Below are 25117 nucleotides of genomic sequence, written 5' to 3' on the forward strand. Positions count from 1 at the left end.
AGCTTAGGCGTTCCATAAGTGTTCGAAGAACAGGATCATTGCGCTGCTCGTCGCCAATATGGAGGAAGCCCGAGAGGGATGGAACACTGATGTCCGAGTCTGCATCGGTATCGTCCGGTTGATCGACGGGATTGCGGGACAGGTAGTCAGTGTCTTTATGCAGGAGCCCTGACTTATACACAGTAGAAAATCTATATTCTTGTAGACGCAATGCCCAACGCGGAAGTCGTCCAGTTGGGTCCTTCAAGGAGGAGAGCCAGCAGAAGGCGCGATGATCAGTTACGACGCGGAAGCTCCCACCGAAAAGGTACGGTCAAAATTTCGCGACCGCCCATACGAGCGCGAGACATTCTGTCTCAGTAATGAAATAATTTCGCTCGGACGTGGAAAGAAGGCGGCAAGCGTTAGCGATGACACGGTCTTGACGCTGAGCGAGGACAGCGCCGATGCCATGACCACGTGCGTCAGTTCGTACTTCTGTGGGCACAGAATGATCAAAGTATGACACGATCGGGGAAGTTGTAAGCCTCTCAATCAGGGTAGAGGTGGGTTTCTCCTGTAGTGTTTCCCAGGAGAAAAATACGTCTTTCTTATGAAGGTCAGTGAGAAGGTGAGCGATGTCGGCAAAAGTTTTCAAAAATTGCCGGAAATAAGAGCATAAGCCCAGAAAACTACGGACATCGTGTGTGGAACAAGGTACAGGAAAATTTCGCATGGCATGAACTTTCTGTGGATCAGGTTGGACTCCGGTAGCGTTTACGAGATGGCCGAGCATGTTAATTTCACGGCAACCGAAATGGCACTTGGAGGAGCTTAGCTGAAGGCCAGCCCTGCGAAGCAAGGAGAGTATGGTTGTGAGGCGCCGCAGGTGGCTCTCAAAGCTCTGCGAAAACACAATCACATCGACGAGGAAGCAGAGGCATGTAGACTACTTCGAGCCGCGCAAGAGCGAGTGCATCATGCGCTCGAATGTAGCTGGCGCATTGCATAATGCAAAGGGCATGACTTTAAATTGGTACAGACCATACGGTGTGATGAAGGCGGTTTTCTCGCGGCCCATCTCGTCGACGAAAATCTGCCAATAGCCGGAGCGGAGGTCAATTGATGAAAAGTATTGGGATCCGTGAAGGCAGTCAAGAGCGTCATCAATGCGAGGCAGGGGATAAACATCCTTCTTTGTTATCCTGTTGAGGTGACGGTAGTCAACGCAGAAGCGCCACGAGTAGTCTTTTTTCTTTACTAAGACAACCGGTGATGCCCTCGGGCTACTGGAAGGTTCAATGATGTCCTTGTCCATCATCCTGTCTTCCTCTTTCTGTATGATGGCCCTTTCTGTTGCGGAGACACGATATGGGCGCCTATGAATGGGGCTGGCATCACAGGTGTAGATGCGATGCGTGACAACAGATGTCTGGCCAAGTGGATGGTCGCTCAATTCAAATATGTCCCGATAAGATGACAGGAGGTGATCGAGAGCTGTTGTTTGCTCGGAAGGAAGGTCAGGTGCGATCATCTTAGAAACATCGTCCACAGGCATCGAGTACGCAGGAGTGGGTGACAAAGGTCCGTTGGTACTGAGGAACGATTCGGAGGTCAAAGAAGAAGTCTGAAATACTTCCAAAGGCGTGATATGCGCTATGGCAATACCGTGTGGCAGCACATGCGACGAATATCAAAAATGGGGGATGGGCATGCGAGTGCAGTTTTCGCGGACTAGGATTAGGTGCTCGGCAGGGCAATATAGCGCGACAAAACCACGTCAGTAAGCGGCGACACGACGCACTCGCCCTCAGGTACGGGAGGACAGGGCGTCAGGAGGGCATTTGTAGCCGCTTTCGGAGACAGCCTTGCAAATTCAGCAGAACATAAGCGGTTTGAAGCACAAGTTGTTGCATCGGCACGAAGCGGCAGATCCAACTGTACAACACCTGCGGAGCAGTCAATTTGGGCGGAGTGTTTCGAAAGGAAGTCGAGGCCGAGAAGTAGGTCGTGCGGGCAGCGTTCAAGGACGGTAAATAAAACAGCGGTATAATGGCCCCCAATGGTCACTCGAGCTGTGCGAATTCCAAGGACAGGTGAAGTACTCCCATCGGCGACTCGCACAGTGCACAGTACGGCAGGTGTCAGAACCTTCTTCTGCCTTCGGCAGAGAGCACCGCTCATAACGGAAAGCTGCGCTCCTGTATCAACGAGAGATCTAACAAGAACGCCATCAACTTCAATGTTCAGTAGGTTTCCACATGTAGGCAGGGTCAACAGAGGATTTGTGGGCCGGGTCGTAGTTGCAGCTTGACCTCCCGGAGTTGCACCGCCTAGCACTTGGCAGCAGCGAGGGCAGCGAAAGTTCGTTCCTCACACGCCTGTTTTCGGTTATTGCAGTTGACGGCGCGCTGGCAAAATCGACGCATTGACACGTGGTCTACTGACTGTACCGCCACGATTGCTGACTGCACCACACCTATCGAGAGGCAAATCGACGCATCGACACGTGCCGAGGCACGAACACTGCCTGACGAAGCAGGGACACTACCGACGCAAGGCACCGCCGCGGGCACCTTCCTATAAAACCTGCTGCATTGGAGCCCTGAACTTCACTTGGCAGCAGCGAGGGCAGCGAAAGTTCGTTCCTCACACGCCTGTTTTCGGTTATTGCAGTTGACGGCGCGCTGGCAAAATCGACGCATTGACACGTGGTCTACTGACTGTACCGCCACGATTGCTGACTGCACCACACCTATCGAGAGGCAAATCGACGCATCGACACGTGCCGAGGCACGAACACTGCCTGACGAAGCAGGGACACTACCGACGCAAGGCACCGCCAGGGGCACCTTCCTATAAAACCTGCTGCATTGGAGCCCTGAACTTCACTTGGCAGCAGGGAGGGCAGCGAAAGTTCGTTCCTCACACGCCTGTTTTCGGTTATTGCAGTTGACGGCGCGCTGGCAAAATCGACGCATCGACACGTGGTCTACTGACTGTACCGCCACGATTGCTGACTGCACCACACCTATCGAGAGGCAAATCGACGCATCGACACGTGCCGAGGCACGAACACTGCCTGACGAAGCAGGGACACTACCGACGCAAGGCACCGCCAGGGGCACCTTCCTATAAAACCTGCTGCATTGGAGCCCTGAACTTCACTTGGCAGCAGCGAGGGCAGCGAAAGTTCATTCCTCACACGCCTGTTTTCGGTTATTGCAGTTGACGGCGCGCTGGCAAAATCGACGCATTGACACGTGGTCTACTGACTGTACCGCCACGATTGCTGACTGCACCAGACCTATCGAGAGGCAAATCGACGCATCGACACGTACCGAGGCACGAACACTGCCTGACGAAGCAGGGACACTACCGACGCAAGGCACCGCCAGGGGCGCCTTCCTATAAAACCTGCTGCATTGGAGCCCTGAACTTCACTTGGCAGCAGCGAGGGCAGTGAAAGTTCGTTCCTCACTCACCTGTTTTCGGTTATTGCAGTTGACGGCGCGCTGGCAAAATGGACGCATCGACACGTGGTCTACTGACTGTACCGTCACGATTGCTCACTGCACCACACCTATCGAGAGGCAAATCGACGCATCGACACGTGCCGAGGCACGAACACTGCCTGACGAAGCAGGGACACTACCGACGCAAGGCACCGCCAGGGGCACCTTCCTATAAAACCTGGTGCATTGGAGCCCTGAACTTCACTTGGCAGCAGGGAGGGCAGCGAAAGTTCGTTCCTCACACGCCTGTTTTCGGTTATTGCAGTTGACGGCGCACTGGCAAAATCGACGCATTGACACGTGGTCTACTGACTGTACCGCCACGATTGCTGACTGCACCGCACCTATCGAGAGGCAAATCGACGCATCGACACGTGCCGAGGCACGAACACTGCCTGACGAAGCAGGGACACTACCGACGCAAGGCACCGCCAGGGGCGCCTTCCTATAAAACCTGCTGCATTGGAGCCCTGAACTTCACTTGGCAGCAGCGAGGGCAGTGAAAGTTCGTTCCTCACACGCCTGTTTTCGGTTATTGCAGGTTAGCAATCATTTTCTTACTACACAAGTATGATTCAATTGCTGCCTCTCTGCTGCCAAAGTGATAATTTGGTGTTGGGAATATGAGCGAATTAGCAAAGTTTGGAGAAGAGATCAGAAAAGAAATGCTTGAATTCAAATCTGCAATTGAGAGAAAACTATGGAAGGAAATAAGAGACCTAAAAAGAGTGGGAGCTTTTTGAATGAGGATGTCGAAAAATTAAAGAGAGGAAACGTTGATCTTGAGAGGGACAACAAGTCTCTAAGGCGCATCAATGAAAAGCTAACAAGTGAGTGCGAAGCTTTGAGGAAACAAATGTCTCAACAGGATCAGATGATCACTGCCTCAGAACAATATTCTCGCAAATGTAACCTTGAAATTAAGGGAATTCCCAAACTTGCTGATGAGGACCTTCCTAGTACCCTTCATGGGATTGGCGCACTGTTAAATGTTCCCATCTCGAAAGATGATGTTGAAAAGTGTCACCGCGTACCTGCAAAAAATTCCACTTGAAACCCCAACATAGTAGTCCTATTCAAGAGCCGCTCCAAGCGCGATTCGGTGCTTCAAAAAGCAAAAAAACGCGCATTTCGCCAAAGGATCTTGGCCACTCCTCTAACACGCCTGTGTTCATCAATGAACACCTATGCCCAGTTTTAAAGCAACTTCTTGGCATGGCAATAGCTAAAAAGAAAACAGCAAACTGGAAGTTTGTGTGGACGAATGATGGGCGTATTCTTGCACGGAAAGATGAGAACTCGCGTGTTCTGCACATTCGTGAAGCACGTGACATTGAAAAGATTGCTTAGAATCGCTGTGCGCTGTTGTGGTGCATCTTTTCTTTCGCCATGGCGATATCATCTCGTGACGTCAAAAATCTTGTAGCGAGTCGCTTTCGCGTCAAACTGTGCTGCTTTCATCTAAAAATTCGTTCAGCACGACACAAGGAAGATGAACAATCTGCTTTTCTTAACACCTTTTCTTTTACTTTTGACATCACAATGATTACGGAAACTTGGTATACTATAGAAGACCAGGTTTACAGGCACGATAACTATAACACTTACTTCCTCAACCGTACGAATAAAAAATGGGGTGGACTTGCTGTTTTAGTAAAGAACGACGCAGACTTTCGAATAGTATCAGAATTTTCTTTTATTAATTCCGTCATTGAATGCTTAACTCTAATGTCACGAAATTACGTTTATTCTGTCATATACAGACCACCTGGTTCATCTGTAAATAATTACACCAGTGTTCTTGAACAAGAATTCAATTACGTAAACGACAACAATTTAAGACTAATTCTTGGTGGCGACATCAACATCAACGTACTAGAGTCTTCTCCCCTCGTAACTGAGTTTGTGGCTATGGTTGTGTCAAATGGTTACGAGATTGTAACAGAGACTCCTACACGTATCACACCAAATTCAGCAACTTTAATTGATATTTTTATTACCAACATAAACAAAGATAACGTGGAGTCAGGTGTATTGTACTGCGATATAAGTGACCATCTAGAACTTTATTTTATGACAGACCGTACTACCAAAAAGCCGACGGAGTTACCGACTAGAACAGCTCAAGACATCACGCCTCTTACCTTGGCTGATTTTAGCACAAGTCTTTGTCAAACAGATTGGAGTACAGTCTACCTTTCATTAACTGCAGATTCAGCCTACGAGACATTCATAGCTATCTTTAAACAAATTTATTTGAAGCATTTAAAAGAAAAGGTTGTAAAAGAATGCCGTAAAAATCGAAAACCATGGATAAATTATGAATGTTTAAAGATGATCAAAAGGAAAACGAAACTCTTTAGTAGGTTTTTAAGAACTAAAGACATATCAGACCTTAAAACATTTAAAGAATTCCGAAACAAAGTAAATACGTTTATTAGGAAAGAAAAAAAGAAATTATTTAAGTCAACAATTCGATCCAGACTTCTGTAATGGGAGTGCAAACATCTGGAGGAAGCTTAATACGTTACTTCACAGGACCCCTAATTGGTCAGGAATTACGGAAATAGAAATAGATGGCCGCATTGTTAAAGATCTAGAGCTTGCTGAAAAATTTAACCACTTTCTCATAAACGTTGTACAGCCAACGCAACAATTACAGCTAACGGTAACTCGTGCACAGACTACAGAAACGAACAGCATCTTTTTCGCACCAACCGACGATCAAGAAATAGTCTTAACGTTCTCTACGCTAAAGAACACCAGCGCACGTGACATAGATGGTTTTCAGATATCTCCGATCAAGCATGTAATCCATGTTATAGCTCCTGTGCTCACTCACATTTATAACCTGTCTTTGTCGACAGGCTGTCTTCCAAAACAAAATGCAAACGTCTGTTGTCACTATGGTAGATAAAAAAAGGAGACAAAAAATGACCTTGGGAACTACCGACCCATCTCCATATTACCGATACTTTCAAAGGGTTTTGAAAAAATTATTTTTAAAAGAGTTATAAGCTTTTGCACCAAATTTCACATAATAACAAAATCGCAATATGGTTTCATGAAAGGCATGTCGACTGAGACTGCTATACTAGCCCAAAAAGAAATGATTCTAAAATCTTTTGAAGATAGGAAACTCTGCATTGGAATCTTTATAGATTTTTCAAAGGCCTTTGATTGCCTCTGTCACTACACTTTAATTGAAAAACTAGAAATATATGGTATTCGTGGCATCCCACTTTCACTCTTGAAATCATATCTTAAGTGCTGATCGCAATGTGTAAAAATTAACAATTACTGCTCTTCTCTTCAGCCAATAATCACTGGGGTACCACAAGGTAGCATTTTAGGGCCGCTGCTTTTTAACTTATACATCAACGACAATGTAAAAATTAATGATAAACTTAAATATATAATCCATGCCGATGACACTAGCATTTTCTTCACCGGTAACGATATGGGTGCATTGACTACACTTATCAACACTACATTAGAGAACCTATATGCATGGAGTGAGCAAAATTCATTAGTCATTAACGCATCAAAAACAAAAGCTGGTATTTTTCACTCGCGGATGCAGCTTACTTCTCCACGCGATGCCTTACGCTTAGGTAGCGCGACTATTGAAATTGTAGAGACGGTTAAAACTTTAGGAGTGTTTTTTAATTGTATAATGTCATGGGAAGCACAACTTAATAAACTCATAACTAATATTTCCAAATGTGTAGGTATACTTGCACGACTGCGTTCCTTGCTTCCAGTTTCCGTTAAGATAACACTTTATAACAGCTTGTTTTTATCGCATGTCAGTTATTCTTTTTTGGTATGGGGAAGTACAACAGCAACGAACAATAATAGCCTATACAAACTACAGAAAAAAGAGATTAGGCGCATTGCTAATGTTGACTACTATGCACATACGGGTGAATTATTTAAGCGGTTTAACATTATCCCAATTCATCAGCTTTACGAGTATTACCTAGCAATAAGATATAAAAAATCCGTGCTCACTAGCAATCGGGCTTTTTTGGATTTTTTTCAGCTTGAACCATACACTATCCCATACCCTACTCGTCACCAACAACACTGCATCATTCCATTGTGCAGAACACACTTTGGCCGACAAATGCTTCGCTTCACTGTTCCTGTTTTATTAAACAAATTAATTAAATAAAGATTATAATTGAAGAATGTGGCATACGTGTTATTAGGGAAGCCCTTTTATCATGAAATCAACGCAATATTGTTTATCACTAACTAAACTTTCAGTGTGTATTGGAATTTGTCTTCATGTATTATACTGTATAATTTAACCGTAAAGGAATCTGTATATCTATATTTTGATTTCATGTTGAATCTATGTGTATTACGACTTGTAAATATTAACCCCTTCTTGCTATGAACGAATTTTGTTCGTCTGTCCTCAATGCATTCCATGTATCAGGGAGGCTCGGGTTCCCCTCAAGTGACTGATGTCACTTTTACCCCGAGCCTGCCCTCATCCTTGAGATGAAAAATAAACTGATTTGATTTGATTTGATTTAGTTACCCGATGCGACGCGACCGGTTGCAGAAGGGAAAGAAAAGCGATGAACGAGAGGCGAACGGGACCTACGGCCTTGCGGAGACGGGGTGCGGCTGCACTTTGGTGGAGCAAGGTCGGCATTGATGTTCCTAGTCGGCGTATAGGGCGCGAAACTACGATTGTCTGGCACTTGGCGGTAGTGACTCGGAGACGACCACCGAGTAGTCGACGACCGGTGGTTGCGGCAATGACGGACGATGTGTCCAATACCGGAACAAACAAAGCAGCTGGGTTTGTCATCCACTGTGCACCATTCAGCTGGGTTGCGACGGAGTGGCGGTAAGCTTTGCGTCTGGAAGCGAGCGGCCGGAAAAATCTGGTAGGTGTTCGTATGGCGGACCGAGCAGAGAGATGGAATGCCCAAACTTGTAATTTCCTCCCGAGCGACCGCTTGTATAAGGGAGATAGCGGGCACGCTTTCCCGACAGTCTGAACGAACTGCAGCCGGAGCCATGACCTCAAGCTCATGGCGAACAATGCGCGTTATATCTTCCGGTCCTGTTGGCTGAACGAACCGCGGCGGGTCTTCGCAAGAAGATGTCGCGGCGGTATTGGGCAATCGGTCGAAAGCTCGAGCGACGTAGTGGCCCTTTGCTTGTTCGAAGCGCCGGCACTTTTTAATTGCATCCACAGTGGCACAATCCTTACACATAAGGAGATTGAAGGCATCGCCTGCAATACTTTTCAGTATGTGACCAATCTTGTCTGCCTCGGTCATGCTGTTATCAGCCTTGCGACAGAGGGCCAGCACATCCTGCATGTACACGACTTAGGATTCCGTGGACGTCTGAGCGCGGCACGCAAGGTCTTTTTTTTTTTTGCTGCCAGCTGACGACGGAGAGGTCTGCCAAGCAGGTCTCGCATTTTTTCTTTGCAGACATCCCGCTCGTTAGGAAAGCTTCATGTGTGTCGTACCATTGCTTCGGAGTTCCTCTCAGATAAAGTATGACGTTTGCTAGCATCATTGTCGGATCCCACCTGTTGTTGTCACATACTCGCTCGTACATCGCAAGCCAGTCCTGGACGTCGGCGTTGTCCGTGCCACAAAATGTCCCCGGGTCCCGCGGATGAGCGAGGATCACCGTTGGCAAGGTCTGCTGAGACGGTGTCACTTGTGTCGGTTGACTTGCTATTGTGGCGGCAGGTAGATGACGTCCGCTGCGAAGTACCGTGATTGTACCCCGCACCTTCCACCAAAATGTTGCATGAAGAAGGCAGGCCCACGAGTGTTAAATATAGTATAATTACAACGGGTTTATATGGCGTTCAGGCAACTGCCAGACTTCGTTTGCCTCTAGTCCAAATCAACTTCTTCCTTCCTTTCACCGTAACAATATTGCCAAATTGATGCACGTACGCCTCTGGATAGTCTGTTGGGCAGGACTGGTGCAGCATTGCGAGGGATATGTCTTCAACATGAAATGCGCAAACCACTCCCTTGTCAGTACCAGTACATCCACATTGAAATCACCGAGGTCCAGAACAGAGGTAGTGTCATTGTACCTAATTCACGCAAAATGAGTATTTCACTCGCCACTGCAATCACATTCTTTGACAATGTCAAATCGATGCACGTACGCCGATTGGTGGTCGGTGGCACCGGATTGGTGTTGAATCGTGAGGGATATTTCTCAAACACGGACCGCGCAAACCACTGCTTTTTTGTTACCCACACATGGACATTGAAATGACCGAAGACGACAACAGAGGTACTGTCATTTTACCTAATTCAGGCAAAATGAGTATTTAACTGGCAACTGCAATCATATTTGTGATAATGTCAAATGAATGCACGTACGCCGAAGGGTGGTCGGTCGCAGCGGATCGGTGTAGCATCGCAAGGGATATGTCTTCAACACGGAACGCGCAAACCGCTCCCTTCTCGTTACCCACAGATCCACAATGAAATCACCGAACTCGACAACAGAGGAAGTGTCATTCCACCTAATTCATGCAAAGTGAGCATTTCCCTCGCTACTGCAATGATTTTCTTTGACAATGTCAAATCGATGCATGTACGCCGCTGGGTAGACGGTGGCGCCGGATTGGTGTCGCATCGCAAGGAATATGTCTTCAACAATGAACGCGCAAACCGCTCCCTATTCGTTACCCATATATCCACAATGAAATCATCGAAGTCGAAAACACAGGTAGTGTCATTCCAACTAATTCACGGAAAGTCAGCACTTCACCCGCAACTACAATCATGTTTTTTGGTAATGTCAAATCGATGGATGTCCGCCAATGGGAGGACAGTAGCGCGGATCGGTGTAGCATCGCAAGTTATATGTCTTAACAACGGAACGCGAAACCACTCCGTTTTCGTTACCCACACATCTGCAATGAAAGTGTTCAGTGGCACCGGATCGGTGTAGCATCGCAAGCGATATGTCTCCAACACGTAACGCGCAAACCGTTCCCTTTTTGTTACCCACAGATCCACATTGAAATCACCGAGGTCGACAACAGAGGTAGTGTCATTCCATCTAATTCACGCAGTGATCATTTGACTTGCAACTGCAATAATTTTCGTTCACAATGTCAAATCGATGCATGTACGCAGATGGGTAGACAGTGGCGCCGGATCGGTGTAGCATCGCAAGGGATATGCCTTCAACACGTAACGCGCAAACCGTTCCCTTTTCGTTACCCACAGATCCACATCGAAGTCACCAAAGTCGACAACATAGGTAGTGTCATCGCACCTAATTCACGCAAAAAAAGCATTTCACTTGCAACTACAATCATATTCTCTGACAGTGCCAAATCGATGCACATACACCGATGTGTGTTGATTGGTGGTTGATCTGGTGGTACCGGATCGGTGTAGCATCAAGGGGGATAGTTCTTCAACACGTAACGCTAAAACCGCTCCCTTTTCGGTACCCACGCACCCACATTAAAAGCTCTGACAATGACAACAGAGGTACAGTCATAACACCTAATTCACGAAAAGTGAGGATTTCACTCGCAACCGCAATCATATTCTTTGAAAATGTCCAATCAATGCACGTACGCTGATGGATGGTTGGTGGCAGCGGATCGGTGTAGCGTCGCCAGGGTTGTGTCTTCAACACGGAACACGCGAACTGCTCCCTTTTCGTTACCCACACATCCACAATGAAATCACCGAAATCGATAACAGAGGCACTGTCATGACACCTAAGTCACGCAAAGTGAGTATTTCACTCGCAGCTGCAATCATTTTCTTTGACGATGTCAGATCGATGCACGTACGCCGCTGGGTGGTCGGTGGCGCCAGATCGGTGTAGCATCGCAAGGGACATGTCCTCAATACGGAACGTGCAAGCTTCTCCCTTTTCGTTACCCACCGATGCACATTGAAAGCACTGACAACGACAGCAGTGGTAGTGTCATTGCACCTGATTCAAGCAAAGTGAGCGTTTCACTCGCAACTGCAATCATTTTCATTGACAATGTCAAATCCACGCACGTACGCTGATTGTTGGACGGTAACACCGGATCGGTGTAGCATCGCAAGAGATAAGTCTCCAACACGGAACGTGCAAAGCGCTCCCTTGTCGTTACCCATACATCCAGACTGAAATCCCCGAAGTCGACAACAGAGGCAGTGTCATGACACCTAACTCACGCAAAATGAGCATGTCATTCGCAACTGGAATCATACTCTTTGACAACGTCATGTCGATGACGGTACGCTTATTGGTGGACGGTGGCACAATCTCAGTGTAGCATTGCAAAGGATGTGTCTTGAACAGGACGCTAGATGGCGGCGTGACGTGCGGACGTGTCTGCATCAGCTCCGCCAACCGAAGTTGACCGACTTGTTCCAATGTACTTTTTCCTCACAATTTCTACTGGAACGACTCCGGGAAGTTACAAGGAGCAATTGGATGGCGCGTCTATCACGGTAGGTCCACTGAAACCTTTTTTGTGGGTGCTTTCTCCGACACCAAGGGTTAAGCCTATTTTGGCGTAGCACGACTCGGCTCCGCCGTAGCGCGGCAAGGCGCGGCCGCTCGCTTAGCCGACGCCCAAGAGCGTTCTAGAACATTTCGCCGTGCCTTACGAGGCAATGGTAGAGGGAGAGCAAATCTCCAATGAAGACGCCGAGTCCAACGGCTGGATTACCGCTCACAGAAAGCGGAACGCGGACAAGACCTGCGTCAAGAACGAGACGCGCAAGGCAAAGCAAAAATTGGAGGACGCTTAAGCTTCGCCTTCAAGAGTGGAACGCGAGAGCGTTCCCGTCGACCCGCCAAGGGGTGTAAGACAATGGGCTACGGCGCAGCGACTACGCGCCCCGCATCGGACGCGGTGGGCATCGAGCAGTGCCGCGTTCGGCGCGGCAACGAAATGTGCGCCTGAGCAAGCGACGCACGCCTGAGCCTTAGAAACAGCTAGTTTCTAAGGCAACACCGCATTCACTAGAGACGCTTTTGTACCGCTTTGAAGCCGCTGTAACCAGTGGGGCCCTGGAGGAGGGGCTCCACCCACCATAACCAAACAGTCTCTGTTAGAATAAGCGTTTACTCTATCTCTGTACCGCTTTGAAGCATCGAACTCGTGGCTGAGTCATTTGCAGTGTGACAGGAAAGTCGTATTGCTAGGAGATTTTAATTGTGTATGTTACGTGGCCGATCGAGTGAAAAACCTTCCAGTGCGGGACAAAAGTGCTTTACTTTTAAACACACTAGTGAAAGAATCTAATCTGGATGACGTCGGTAATTTCCTGTGTACTATCGGCACGCCTGCATTCACACATTTTCAAGGGGGAAGTCACGCAAGGCTAGATAGAGGGTATGTCGCACTGGAGCTTGTTCCGATGTGTGGCAGCTATAGTGTGAAACACGTCTCGTTCAGCGATCACAGCCTCGTGACTTTTAGTGTAGGTACCAAAGAAAGAAAATCGAAGTTTAACTGGAAGTTGTGGAAGTTCAACGATGGGCTGTTAATTAACGCATCCTTTTGCGAAAGCGTGAAGCAAAAGTTAGATAATTTGATCGAAGCCGAAGATGGCAACGTGCTAGAATTACGGGAGAACTTTAAACAAGGAGTCAAGATCAGTGCTATAGAAGAATCCAGTAAAGAGAAATTTATTAAAAGGAAAAAAGAAAATGAAATGCAGCGTGAGCTTGATTTTTTGTACACCGTGGAAAGCGAGAGACCCGGGAGCCGAACAAAGGAGATAAGAGAACTGAAAAGCCAGCTTGAGCTTATCGAAGAAGAGAAGTTCAAAGGAGCAGTTATAAGGGCACAAGCTGAAAGGGTTTGGCTAGGTGAGACACCGACTAAACGAGCCTTATCTGACGAAAAGGCATACGCGAGGCGAAATGAAATCAGAATGTTTAATACGAGAACGACATCATGAGCCAACCTCAAAAAATTGAAGAGGCGTTTCTTGACCATTATAGCAAATTATTCGGGACTGTTGAAGACGTCAAAGAAGAATTGAAGACGGAATTTTTGTCAAACATGCCGCAATTAGAGGAAGACATTCAAAAGCGTCTGGAGTGGCCTCTGAGCATCACCGAAGTGGAAGGAGCCTTAGATGATTTAGTTGTAGGCAAGTCTCCGGGACCTGATGGACTCGGAGCGGCCTTTTATAAAGCCTTCAAAAGTGATGTCAGTGAGATCCTGTTACGGTTGCTTAAGGAGGCCTATGCGCAAAAACAGGTTCCTCCTTCTTTTCGGACATAGCACGTAGTCCTGATACCGAAATCAGAGGACCCAGAAAAATTGTTAGCTGTTGACGCTTACCGGCCGATATCACTAATGAATGTAGACTATAAGATATTTACAAGAGTGCTGGGAAAGCGATTACAGGGAGTGGAGACCAGAATAGTAGGGTCGCATCAAACATGCGGCATTAAAGGAAGGTCTATCTAAACAAACATTCACATTGCCAGAAGCATTTTAGAATACTGTAATGACCTAGGTGAACACTGTGCCAAGTTACAGTTAGATATGCAGAAGGCTTTCGACCGTGTGGCCCATAAAATTCTTTTCAGTATTGTAGAACACATAAAGGTAGGGGATTTGATCTTAGATGGGGTAAAGATGTGCTATCAAGACTGTACCGCCAGCCTCATTATAAACAAGGAGGTTACCAAAACCTTTAGTGTCCGGTCATCTGTGCGCCAGGGGTGTGGTTTGTCGCCTCTTTTATTCGCAATTTACCTAGAGCCGCTTTGTAGGAAAATAGAATATCGGGTTTCAGAGTGCAGTCCGCGGAAGTGAAAGTGCTGGCATACGTGGATGACATCGCGTTGTTTTGTCGGGTTAAAGAAACCATCGAAATCGCGGTCGCAGAGGCTTCATCATACTGCAGAATGACAGGCAGTGCTATCAACTTTGATAAATCCCTAGGGGTATGGATCGGCAACTGGGAAGACCATCCGAGTACGTTTGCAAATATCCGCTGGACAGTCACGCCGGCAAAGTACCTGGGGGTGCCGCTTGAGCACTACCGTAACGCCGTTGATTACTGGAATGCCGAAACTGAAAGGGTTCGTGAAGGTACACTTGAATGGGGAGGCCACAATTTCTCTATGTTTGCTCGTGCGACAGTGTGTAACCTGTTTGCCGTTGCCAAATTTTTTTACGTGCTCCAAGCGTTGTGCATGTCAAGGGCTAACATACAACGTTTACACAGAGTACTCGCAGTGTTTGTATGGGGTTCAAGCTGGGAGCGCACCAGTCGCACTAATCTCTTTCGTTCGGTTAAAAATGGAGGATTAGGTCTGGCACATTTGTTCATTAGGCAGATTGTGTCGAGGTTTGTTTTCTTACGGGACCAAAATGACCCATTTTTATTAACTATGTTTCAAACAAGGCTGAGCGAAGCTATACCTGAGTTCATTGTATCGTCACATCGGTGCTGTCAAGGCAGAGCGCATGGTTTCCTAAAAGAGGTAGTCTTGGCTTTTCAGCTGTTAAAGGTTCGGTTCTCCATGGAATACCTAAGTAGGGTACCACGAAAGCGCTTATATAAGGACCTGGTAGACACAATGTTGCCGGTGCCATTGTATCGCTCGATGTTCTGCATTGGACCTGAAAAGGACGTACCAAAAAGAGTAAAACGAATGCCAGTACGCCCGTCGGTAAAGTCCTTCTTTTTCCAGCTCCACACCAATACTTTACCTGTGAAACCATGGCTAGATGAAAAAGGTCTTTGCGTGCCTTGGAGCGTCAACTGTTTACTATGCCGGAAACCCGAAACAATAGAACACATTTTTCTTGACTGCTGGGATTCTGTGTTCCATTGGGACATCTTACAGAGAACACTAAAGAAGGACTTGCCGATTACACCATATGGCATTCGTTTCTTGCCTACTCTAAATGAAGACAAAGTACCCTATGACATGTTCATGCTGGTGTCCTTACATAGTTTATAAAAAACTAGAATGGCCGTGAGACATGCCGAAGTAAATGCCCGGCCTGTTAGAGAATACTTCATTGAAAGCATTTGTCATATTATGGAAATGTAGAACTTGCAAAAAGAAAAACCAACATGGCTCAGTGTGATGACTGAGCTAGCGAATTTCAAGCGTTTTTAGCCCTGTGACTGCCAACCAATGGCAGAGATGTTGTCGTAACCGTTGTCTATTGTTAAAATGTCTTGTTTTGTAGCCTTGTTGCCATGTCGGTAATAAAGAAAAAAAAAACTCTGGCTGAGTGGTAGCGCCTCCGTCTCACACTCCGGAGACCCTGGTTCGATTCCCACCCAGCCCATCTTGCAAGTTGTTTTTTATTCATGAAGTGCCTGCTGGGATTTATCACTCACGGCCAACGCTGACGACGCCGACACCGACGACACCGGCTTTTTTGCGACACGAGCTCCTTAACGCTGTCGCGTGAAAAGGCGCCCGCGTTGGCGCGAAACAAGCCAGCCAGCTAAGAAAGGTTGCCGCAACCTCCAGGTTACCACGCCTGCGTAAATCTCACTTTCGAGTTGTCGTCCGCCGGGGCGAGGGCTGGACGTGCGAAATTGCAGTCAGATCAAAGTCACGAAAGCCATTTTAATGGCGGCCAAGCTGCCCCCGGTGGTAGCCGAGGAGGATATCGTGTGTGCGAATGCAATGCAGAATATCTTTGTTATAAGCACACCCTCCGAATTGAACGCCTATGCATACTCCCAAGTCCGGGAGATTATCTTGGCGGATAAACGGCACCATATCGCGGCATACATTACGTCTCCGGGTAATACCTGCAGAGGCGTGGTCAGAGGCGTCGATGCCGATCTGCCCGAAGCAGCACTGCAAAGCCTTTTTGTCAATCAATCAATCAATCAATCAATCAATCAATCAATCAATCAATCAATCAATCAATCAATCAATCAATCAATCAATCAATCAATCAATCAATGAAGTTTATTATTACACAATACAATACAATTACAAAGAAAATGTAATACAGAAGGAGGTCCCAAAGTAAAAACTGTCAGGGGGACCTCCTGTTACAACATGCACAAAATATGTAATATAGGATTAGCAACGAGGGTAAGAACAGCGTGAAAATACAATCAACATATTAGAAGTTATTACTGAAACATCGGGTAGTTGAAGATTATACAAAAATTAGCAAGAATAATGCCATATTGAAATATACTTGAAGGTACTATCATCACAGTAATTGAATAGAAGTATAATGATTATGAACAAAAGTGGGCAATCCAACAGTGCAACAAAATTAATTTACAAACGACTGATAATCTATCAACATAAATCGAGAAAAATAATGAAACATGGCTACACAGTAATAAATGAATACACACACGCACACATAGATACACACCTATATATAGACACACATATAAAAGTATCTACACTTGTCGAATAATCAGGTAAGGTATGTTGTTAATAAGAACTTTTTTAGAAGCCGCCGGAAACAGTGTAATGAAGAGCATGATTTAATATTTGATGGCAGTGAATTCCAAAATGAAATTGCGGAAAAGAAGGCTGTCATTTTACCGTAGTTAGTGTTGACTTTAGGAAGCAAGAGATTATTATTTTCAGAAAACCGCGTGTTATTTGTATTGAAAAGTTGCGTTGAGGGAAGTAACTCAGCTGGAATGTCACTGTTTCTACTTCTATATAATATAAGACATAGTTTCAGTTGAAATGTGCAAGTTAAGGGTAGAATCTCAGGAGTGCGAAAAATGGGCGCTGCTGATGTGATGTATGAACTGTGGGTAATTATTCGGACCGGCCGGTTCTGAAGGTGAATGAGGGTTGTCAGATGTGCAGGATATGTGTTGCCCCATGATGAAATGCAGTAAGTAAGGTGACTGTTAATGAAAGCGTAGTAAAGTGATTTTAGTATATATTGCTGAAAACAGTGTCTTGTTCGAATGAGCACGCGGATGCCGAAAGCAGTCTTCTTAATGACAGAGTTTACGTGAATGTTACACTTAAGTTGGGGGTCTAATGTAACACCAAGGAAAGTTACAAAATTAGATGGGGTAATGACGTAGTTATCAATGTATAGTTCAGGGGTTCTTGTAGGCGTTTTTTGGGACGAGTGAAATAACATAAACTTTGTTTTAACAGGGTTTACGTTTAGCAAGTTATTTTTACACCAAGACACAAGATTCGTGACATCGGTGTTTAACTTTCTGAGTAGACTGTTAATGTCTTTATCACTAGTGAATATCGTTGTATCGTCAGCATAGAGGATGCACTCAGAACTGTTAAGCGATGATGGTAAGTGATTAATGTAAATGAGGAATAGCAGAGGACCCAAAATTGATCCTTGTGGAACGCCCTGGTTCGTTGTTATTGGGGTGGATAAAACGCTTCCATATCTAACAACCTGGGTTCTATTAGTAAGGTAGCTTTGCAAAAGAGCTAAAGCAGGTCCACAAATTCCAAATGATTCAAGTTTAGCGTACAAAATGGAGTGGTTAATAGTGTCAAAAGCTTTAGTTAAATCAACAAATACCGCTCCCGCCCATAGCCCATTGTCGATAAACTGCTTTAGGCTGTCAGTTAGTTTTATCAGTGCTAATTCAGTTGATAAGTTAGCATGAAAACCAAACTGCTTAGAAGTTAAAAGGTTAAATTTTGTTAGGTAGTTCGTTAGGCGATCAACAAGGAGCTTCTCAATTACTTTACTAAAAAATGGCAGTATCGTTATAGGGCGATAATTAGAAAACATATTTCGATCACCTTTTTTAAATACTGGAGTGACTTTTCCTTGTTTGAGACTCGTTGGAAAAACGCCGGTACGAAATGCAGTGTTAATAATATCAGAGAGGACAAAAGATAACTCACGAGCAACAAGTTTGATTTTTGATGGATGAATTGAATCTAGGCCACAGCCTGTTGTCTTGAGCCCTATTATAGTGCGATGAACTTCATTTGGCGATGTGGGTTTTAAGAAAAAGGAGTGAGGCACGTGGGGCAACTTGGGCAAGTTAGGGACACCGGCTGCAGAGCTCCTGAAAAATGATTCATTAAATGAATTTGCGACATCTATAGGATCAGTTAGAGTGCTGGTGCCGTCCGTAAACCCTGTCACAGGTGTGTCTTGCTGATTAAGATTTAAAAATTCTTTAATTACATTCTAATTCTTTCTCCAGTCATTCCCATTTTCGAGCACTTTATTTTCATAGTAGGTTCTCTTAGCCTGTTTAAGTAAGACGGTGAGAGTTTGTGAATATAATTTGAATCGAGCCTTAAGGGCGAGGTTAAATGGTTGGAGTTTTAATTTTTTGAAGAGGTTATCTTTTTTATTTATAGAGCGCAGTAGTCCTCTAGTGATCCACGGATGCCTGGGGGTGGAATACCAACGTGATATGGAGAATACAGACGTACAAGTATTTATAATATCTGTTAGTTTCTCATTTAAAGTGCTGAATGCTTTGTTAACACAAGATTCCTCGGATAATAGGCCCCAGTCAGAGCCGGACACCAAATCCACAAATTTTCCTGAATCAAAAGAACTCTTAATCACCATTTTATTTTTATAAGTAGTTTGAGTATTTAATAAGAGAAAAATTGGATAATGGTCTGTCAGATTAAAATGGACCACACCAGCTTTTTGATTAGTCATGATATTACTGAGTACATGGTCAATAAGCGTATTTTGACCGGAAGAAGCACATCGTGTTGGAGGATCTAGCAAAGATTCCAAACCATGTCCAATGAAGCACTTGGTGTACTGGACACAAGAACTATCGTTAATATTTGTAATGTTATTGTTAATGTCGCCGACAATGATTACATTATAATTTTTGGTAATGAACGAGTTTAATAAACTATCAAGTTCACCACAAAAATCATCGTAAAATGACGATGGGGAACGGTAAATTGAACCAATGATAGTTCTTTTGTTGGTTGGTAGAAAGTGATTGTCAAATTCAAGCCAAACTGATTCGCATTTGGCCATGGAAAATGAGATATCTGCACGCCGTTTATAAGATAATGTATTGGAAATAAATATTCCCGATCCACCGTGGCGATCAGCCAGACGATGAAAATATTCCGAATGATAGCCCGGTATGGAAAATAAGGTATCGTCAGCTGCAGATAGCCATGTTTCCGATAGACATATGAGCGAAAAGTGGTGATTGGTTAAAGTAAGAAAGTTGACCATATGATCAAAGTTTTTGGGTAAGCTTCGGACATTAAAATGTATGATAGAAATCTGAGAAGTGGACAAAGAACTAAGTAGTTGCTTCAGCTCATGAACAGTGTGTGACGCCATGGCGATTCCCAGTCATTAAGGCACAGGAATAGTGCTTTTCAGGTAAAAATGGATAGATCATCGACTCCAGAGATGCGGTACACCCTACTGTCTGTAGACTTTCTTGCTTTGATACGGCAGTTGTCGACCCAAAGGAACTGCCACTGCTTTTCCCTTTTAAGAGCCAGTGCTTGGGCAAACAGCCGCTTGTTCTCTTTAGTCAGGTGATCGTCGACGAATATGGGCTTATCCTGATTCGTTATGCCAATGGACCTGGTTGACAGACGCGCCTTCCTAGCCTTTGTAGCGAACTCGGTCTTCTTTTGACGAGAACAAAAACGCGCAATAATGTTTGAACCACCTTTAGCCGGGACCCTGTGCACAACATCAATTTCTGCAGGACTCACAGGACAACCAATTTTTTCTGCGATATGATGCAGAATTGCTTCACAGCTTTCGCCCTTTGTTTCTGGTACACCTTTGATTTCCACATTGTTCATGCGGGAGTATTGCTGCAACTCAGCAACCTGTTTTGTTAGCTGCTCGTTCGTTCGCGAGAGCTCCTTATTTTCTTTGACCAGGCCTTCCTGCTTTGTCTTCATCGTTTCAAACGTTTCATTAAATAGGGCGATGCTGTTACGCAATTCCTCAACTTCTTTTCGCAACGAATCCATCTCTCTAGATAACTCGGCACACGTTGGCATTATGATTTGGCAGCAGTGGGTACGGCAAAAAAATGTGAAAACGAGTTCCTATGCAGCGATACAAATGAAACCAACCTGCGTAGGCGACAGAAAACGTTCAGCAGAATGCTCCGCTGCCGCGACCTCAGCTGCCAAGTGATGAATTCTGCGGTGATCCAACTTTATATGGTTTCCGGGTGCCGATGGTTCCTGGGGTGATGTACAGGTGGCGTTCGTCACGGGCGGCACGTGGCGCTTCGCTGACGCAGCCAGTCCTGTTAAATCTTCAAGAGATAGGGCACACGTGCGTTAAATAGGATGGTCGAAGCACTGCTGACGCTGGTTCACGGTAGTACTGCGCCCGATCTGTGAAAACCTGCGTAGGCGACATAAAACGTTCAGCAGAATGCTCCGCTGCCGCGACCTCAGCTGCCAAGTCCCAGAAACACCCAGAAACCCGATGGTGCTCGGAGTCAGGCGCATAAAAGAGTCGACTACCGTGATCATACTGTTCAACGGCATGAAAGTGCCCAATCATGGCCGCTGCGGCCCCAACATGGTGCGCTGCACGCTGTACAAGAGGCAAATAGACACTTGCCGCAACTGCGGACGAGTCGGTCACAGGCACGACGTTTGCCCCAGACCGACCGAAAAAGTGTGTGAAAAGTGCGGAACTTTGCAAACCACAAACGGACACGAATGTGTGCAACCCAAGTGCGCGCTTTGCGGAGACGCTGACCTCACCGGCGACCGAACTTGCAAAAAAACTGGAGGACGCTTAAGCTTCGCCTTCAAGAGTGGAACGCGACAGCGTTCCCGTCGACCCGCCAAGGGATGTAAGACAATGGGCTATGGCGCAGCGACTACGCGCCCCGCATCGGACGCGGTGAGCGTCGAGCAACGCAGCGTTCGGCGCGGCAACGAAATGTGCGCCTGAGCAAGCGACGCACGCCTGAGCCTTAGAAACAGCTCGTTTCTAAGGCAACACCGCATTCACTAAAGGCGCGTTTGTACCGCTTTGAAGCATGGAACTTGTGGCTCAGTGGTAGCGCCTCCGTCTCACACTCCGGAGACCCTGGTTCGATTCCCACCCAGCCCATCTTGCAAGTTGTTTTTTATGCGAAGCATATTACGAGAGCTCAACCCAGCTCCTCAGGCGCGGCGGTGTCGCCTTCCATGACCTTTGACCCCATGTCATACCACGTGACACCGTGACGTCACGACAGAGGAGAAACGGGGCTCCAACTCGCGCCGTCGCTCGCGGCGTCGCGGCGGTATATAAGCTGCGCTTGTTTGTAGGTGGCGTTGGCTCAACTCTTTCAAGATGGGCTGGGTAGGAATCGAACCGGGGTCTCCGGAGTGTGAGACGGAGACGCTACCACTGAGCCACGAGTACGATGTTTCAAAGCCATACAAAAGCGCCTCTAGTGAATGCCGTGTGGCCTTAGAAACGAGCTGCTTCTAAGGCTCAGGCGTGCGTCGCTTGCTCAGGCGCAGATTTCGTTGCCGCGCCTAACACTGCGTTGCTCGACGCTCACCGCGTCCAATGCGGGTCGCGTAGTCACTGCGACGTAGCCCATTGTCTTACACCCCATGGCGGGTCGACGGGAACGCTGTCGCGTTCCACTCTTGAAGGCGAAGCAGAGTAACGCATGAGTTGTTTCTTCGTCTAGCCGAACCAAATATAGCCAAGCAACACCAGTTCACCAGGCTAAACAGTGGTTCAACAACTAAAATAAAGGCTAGTATGCTTCGCATCCTGGGCTTAACCTTAGCTAAGCCACAGCCATTTTTTATTCATGAAGTGCCTGCTGGGATTTATCGCTCACGGCCAACGCCGCCGACACCGACAACGCCGGCTTTTCTGCGACACGAGCTCCTTAACACTGTCGCGTTAAAACAGGTATCAAGTTGCTTATGCTTCGAGGAGACGACACAGAAGAGGAAGGAAGCATGGCAACAAGAAGAACAACGCAATGAGCAACGCTGGGAGTCGAGGAACCCCAGCTCCAGCCACAACGCCAACTACGAACGCTCCCAGGAACGCCACCGCGGAACGTTCTAGATCGAGATCCAGGAGCAGATCCCGGGTCCGGATCAACTCACAGCCCATCTGGGCGGACAAGGCAGCCAAAACAGGTGAGACCTGTGCTCCGGCACAACTAGGGCAACTCCAAGAGCAAACGCTAGGCGAAATTCAATCACTCGAGCGCGAAAACGCGTCTCTTAAAAAGGAACTATCTGAAATTAAGTCATTATTGCAGGAAATGCAGCAGAAAGAACGCGCGATCGGCGGCCAAGCTGCCGCAGCAGCCGCCTCTCTTTACAGAGGCGCTAAACGCAGGGCAAGCCCCGAGACCATGGACGAGGAGACGCTTAACGTCTCGCGCATTAAGCAACTGCTTGACCATCTAAGATCGGACATAGTTGCCGAAATTAGCCCCATCAAGCTCCAATTGAGCGAGCACACAGCGAGGCCCCGAATTTTAGAATCCGACAGACAGCTTGCGCTGCTCGGTACGCCCCCACTACGTAAGTAAAATGGCTAATTTAAGCAATCTAGTTATCTGGCAATGGAATTGCGCCAACTTCCGCAAAAGGAAGGCAGTCTTGCAACAACAACTTAGCTCTGCTAACGAAAGGCCGTCAGTAATCCTCCTCCAGGAAACACTCACCGATGTGATCGCTCTTCGTGACTACCATGCAGAAGCGCACTTTTCGGAGGGCAAAAGAGGTATAGGGACACTCGTCTCAAAGAGTCTCGCCTATTTACGTCACGACGTTAGGCCGAACTTAAAAGTGGAACACACCATGATCGAGCTCATCCAAAACGCTAAAATCAACCAATCCGTTTTCATTCTGAACGTGTACAGCTCGCCAGCCGACAGAAGGGAGACGCTTAACGTTCTCTTCCAGAAGGCATGTCAAATTGCAGGAGATCATCCGCTTATCATAGCAGGGGACTTTAACGCACAACACCAAGATTGGGGTTACATCAAAGATACGGCCATGGGCAAGGCCCTCGCGGCACAGATAGCAGCCTGCGGTCTCACCTTGGTCACCGATCCAAAATACCCCACCAGAATTGGCAACTCAGTAAGCAGGGATACCACGCCAGACCTGACCATGGTTAGGAAGGCGGAGGAACCGGTATGGACCAATTTACAAGAGAACCTCAGCAGTGATCACTACATCAGCAGCCTCGCGATAAGAGTGTCATCACCGCCTCTCAGAAAATTCAGAGTAACGGATTGGGATCTCTTGAGAGCCATGAGAAAGAAGGACGAGACTAAATACAGCTCGTTAGAGGAATTATTCGCCCTCCTCCGAGAAGACGTTCCTGCTTCCACAAAGGAAATAGAGACGGACAAAGAGGTAGAGCGCATGGACAGTAGATTAGCACACCTGCTAGAAGCCAAAAACGCCCTACAGGCAAAATGGAAAACGCAAAAGTTAAACAGATGCCTACGCAAAAAGATTGCAGAACTTAATAGGCAAATAGAAGAACATAGCCAAACCCTTGCTCGGCAACAATGGGACGAAGTATGCAACGCCGTCGACGGGCAAATCAGGAGCGGAGCAAAATGAAACATCCCCAAGCATCTGCTTGGGGACAAACAATCCAAAGCCAATCAGAGGCTCATTATTGATAGGCTCGTCCACAACTTAAAAAACTCTGGCATGACCGAGAAACAAATTACAGACGAGTTGGCCTCGAGGTACCTCTGTATCAAACCCGGCTCAAACAATGACTACCTCTCTGCGACGCACGAGAACGAAACCGACCATCTGGGCTCCCCGTTCACGTACGCGGAGGTGAGAGAGGTATTCTACGAACTCAATTGCAGATCAGCACCGGGTCCAGATGGGATCACAAATAAGCTCTTAAAGTATTTGGATGATGGGGCCATCGAGCTCCTCACAAATAAAATCAACGAGGTATGGGAGACAGGCGAGGTACCACTGGAGTGGCGTAACGCGACCGTAATCCTCATCCCGAAGCCAGGGCAAGCCTTAAAGCTTGGCTCGCTCCGGCCGATTTCACTCACTTCCTGTGTGGGAAAGGTCGCCGAGCACGTCATTCTCAATAGGGCCACTAAATTCACAGAGGAAAGGAATCTATTTCCGTTTAATCAAATTGGATTCAGACCATCCATGTCCACACAGGACGTAATGCTGCTTCTAAAACACAAGATTATTGACAAGGCCTCCAGAGACACCAGAGCCGTCCTGGCACTGGACCTAGAAAAGGCCTTCGACAAGGTACTGCACTCTCACATACTCGAGTCGATTAAAGAAGCAGGTCTAGGAGAAAAATTCTACAAGTACGTCAGCTCCTTCCTAAAGGATAGAAAAGCCACTATTCGCCTAGGAGCTCTGGGCTCGAGAACATTCGATCTCGGGCCCAGAGGCACCCCGCAAGAGGCAGTCCTCTCCCCGTTTCTATTTAACTTATCCATGAGAGCTCTTTCCCAAAAGCTGGCCGAGATTGAGGCTGTCGGTCACGCCTTCTACGCCGACGACATCACAGTCTGGTGCGAGGGAGGTAGCGGCGGGTACATCGAAGAGAAATTGCAAACAGCGATCACAGTCGTTGAGGAGTTTCTCGCGAAGGCAAGACTCTGCCTGTCGGCTAAGAAATCGGAACTGCTACTATGCCGACCCACAATCGGTGCAAAGAA

The 25117-nt window shown here is 46.8% G+C and overlaps 1 protein-coding gene and 1 pseudogene across 5 annotated transcripts in view; one reads left to right on the forward strand and one right to left on the reverse strand.

The window, feature by feature from the left end:
• Positions 1-25117, reverse strand: part of LOC135912444 (uncharacterized) — an 861485-nt gene that overhangs the window by 149023 nt on the left and 687345 nt on the right. The window lies entirely within an intron of this gene.
• On the forward strand, positions 14616-15623 carry LOC135912429 (uncharacterized; annotated as a pseudogene).

Source organism: Dermacentor albipictus, chromosome 1, assembly GCF_038994185.2.
Source record: "Dermacentor albipictus isolate Rhodes 1998 colony chromosome 1, USDA_Dalb.pri_finalv2, whole genome shotgun sequence".
NCBI classification, from domain to species: domain Eukaryota; kingdom Metazoa; phylum Arthropoda; class Arachnida; order Ixodida; family Ixodidae; genus Dermacentor; species Dermacentor albipictus.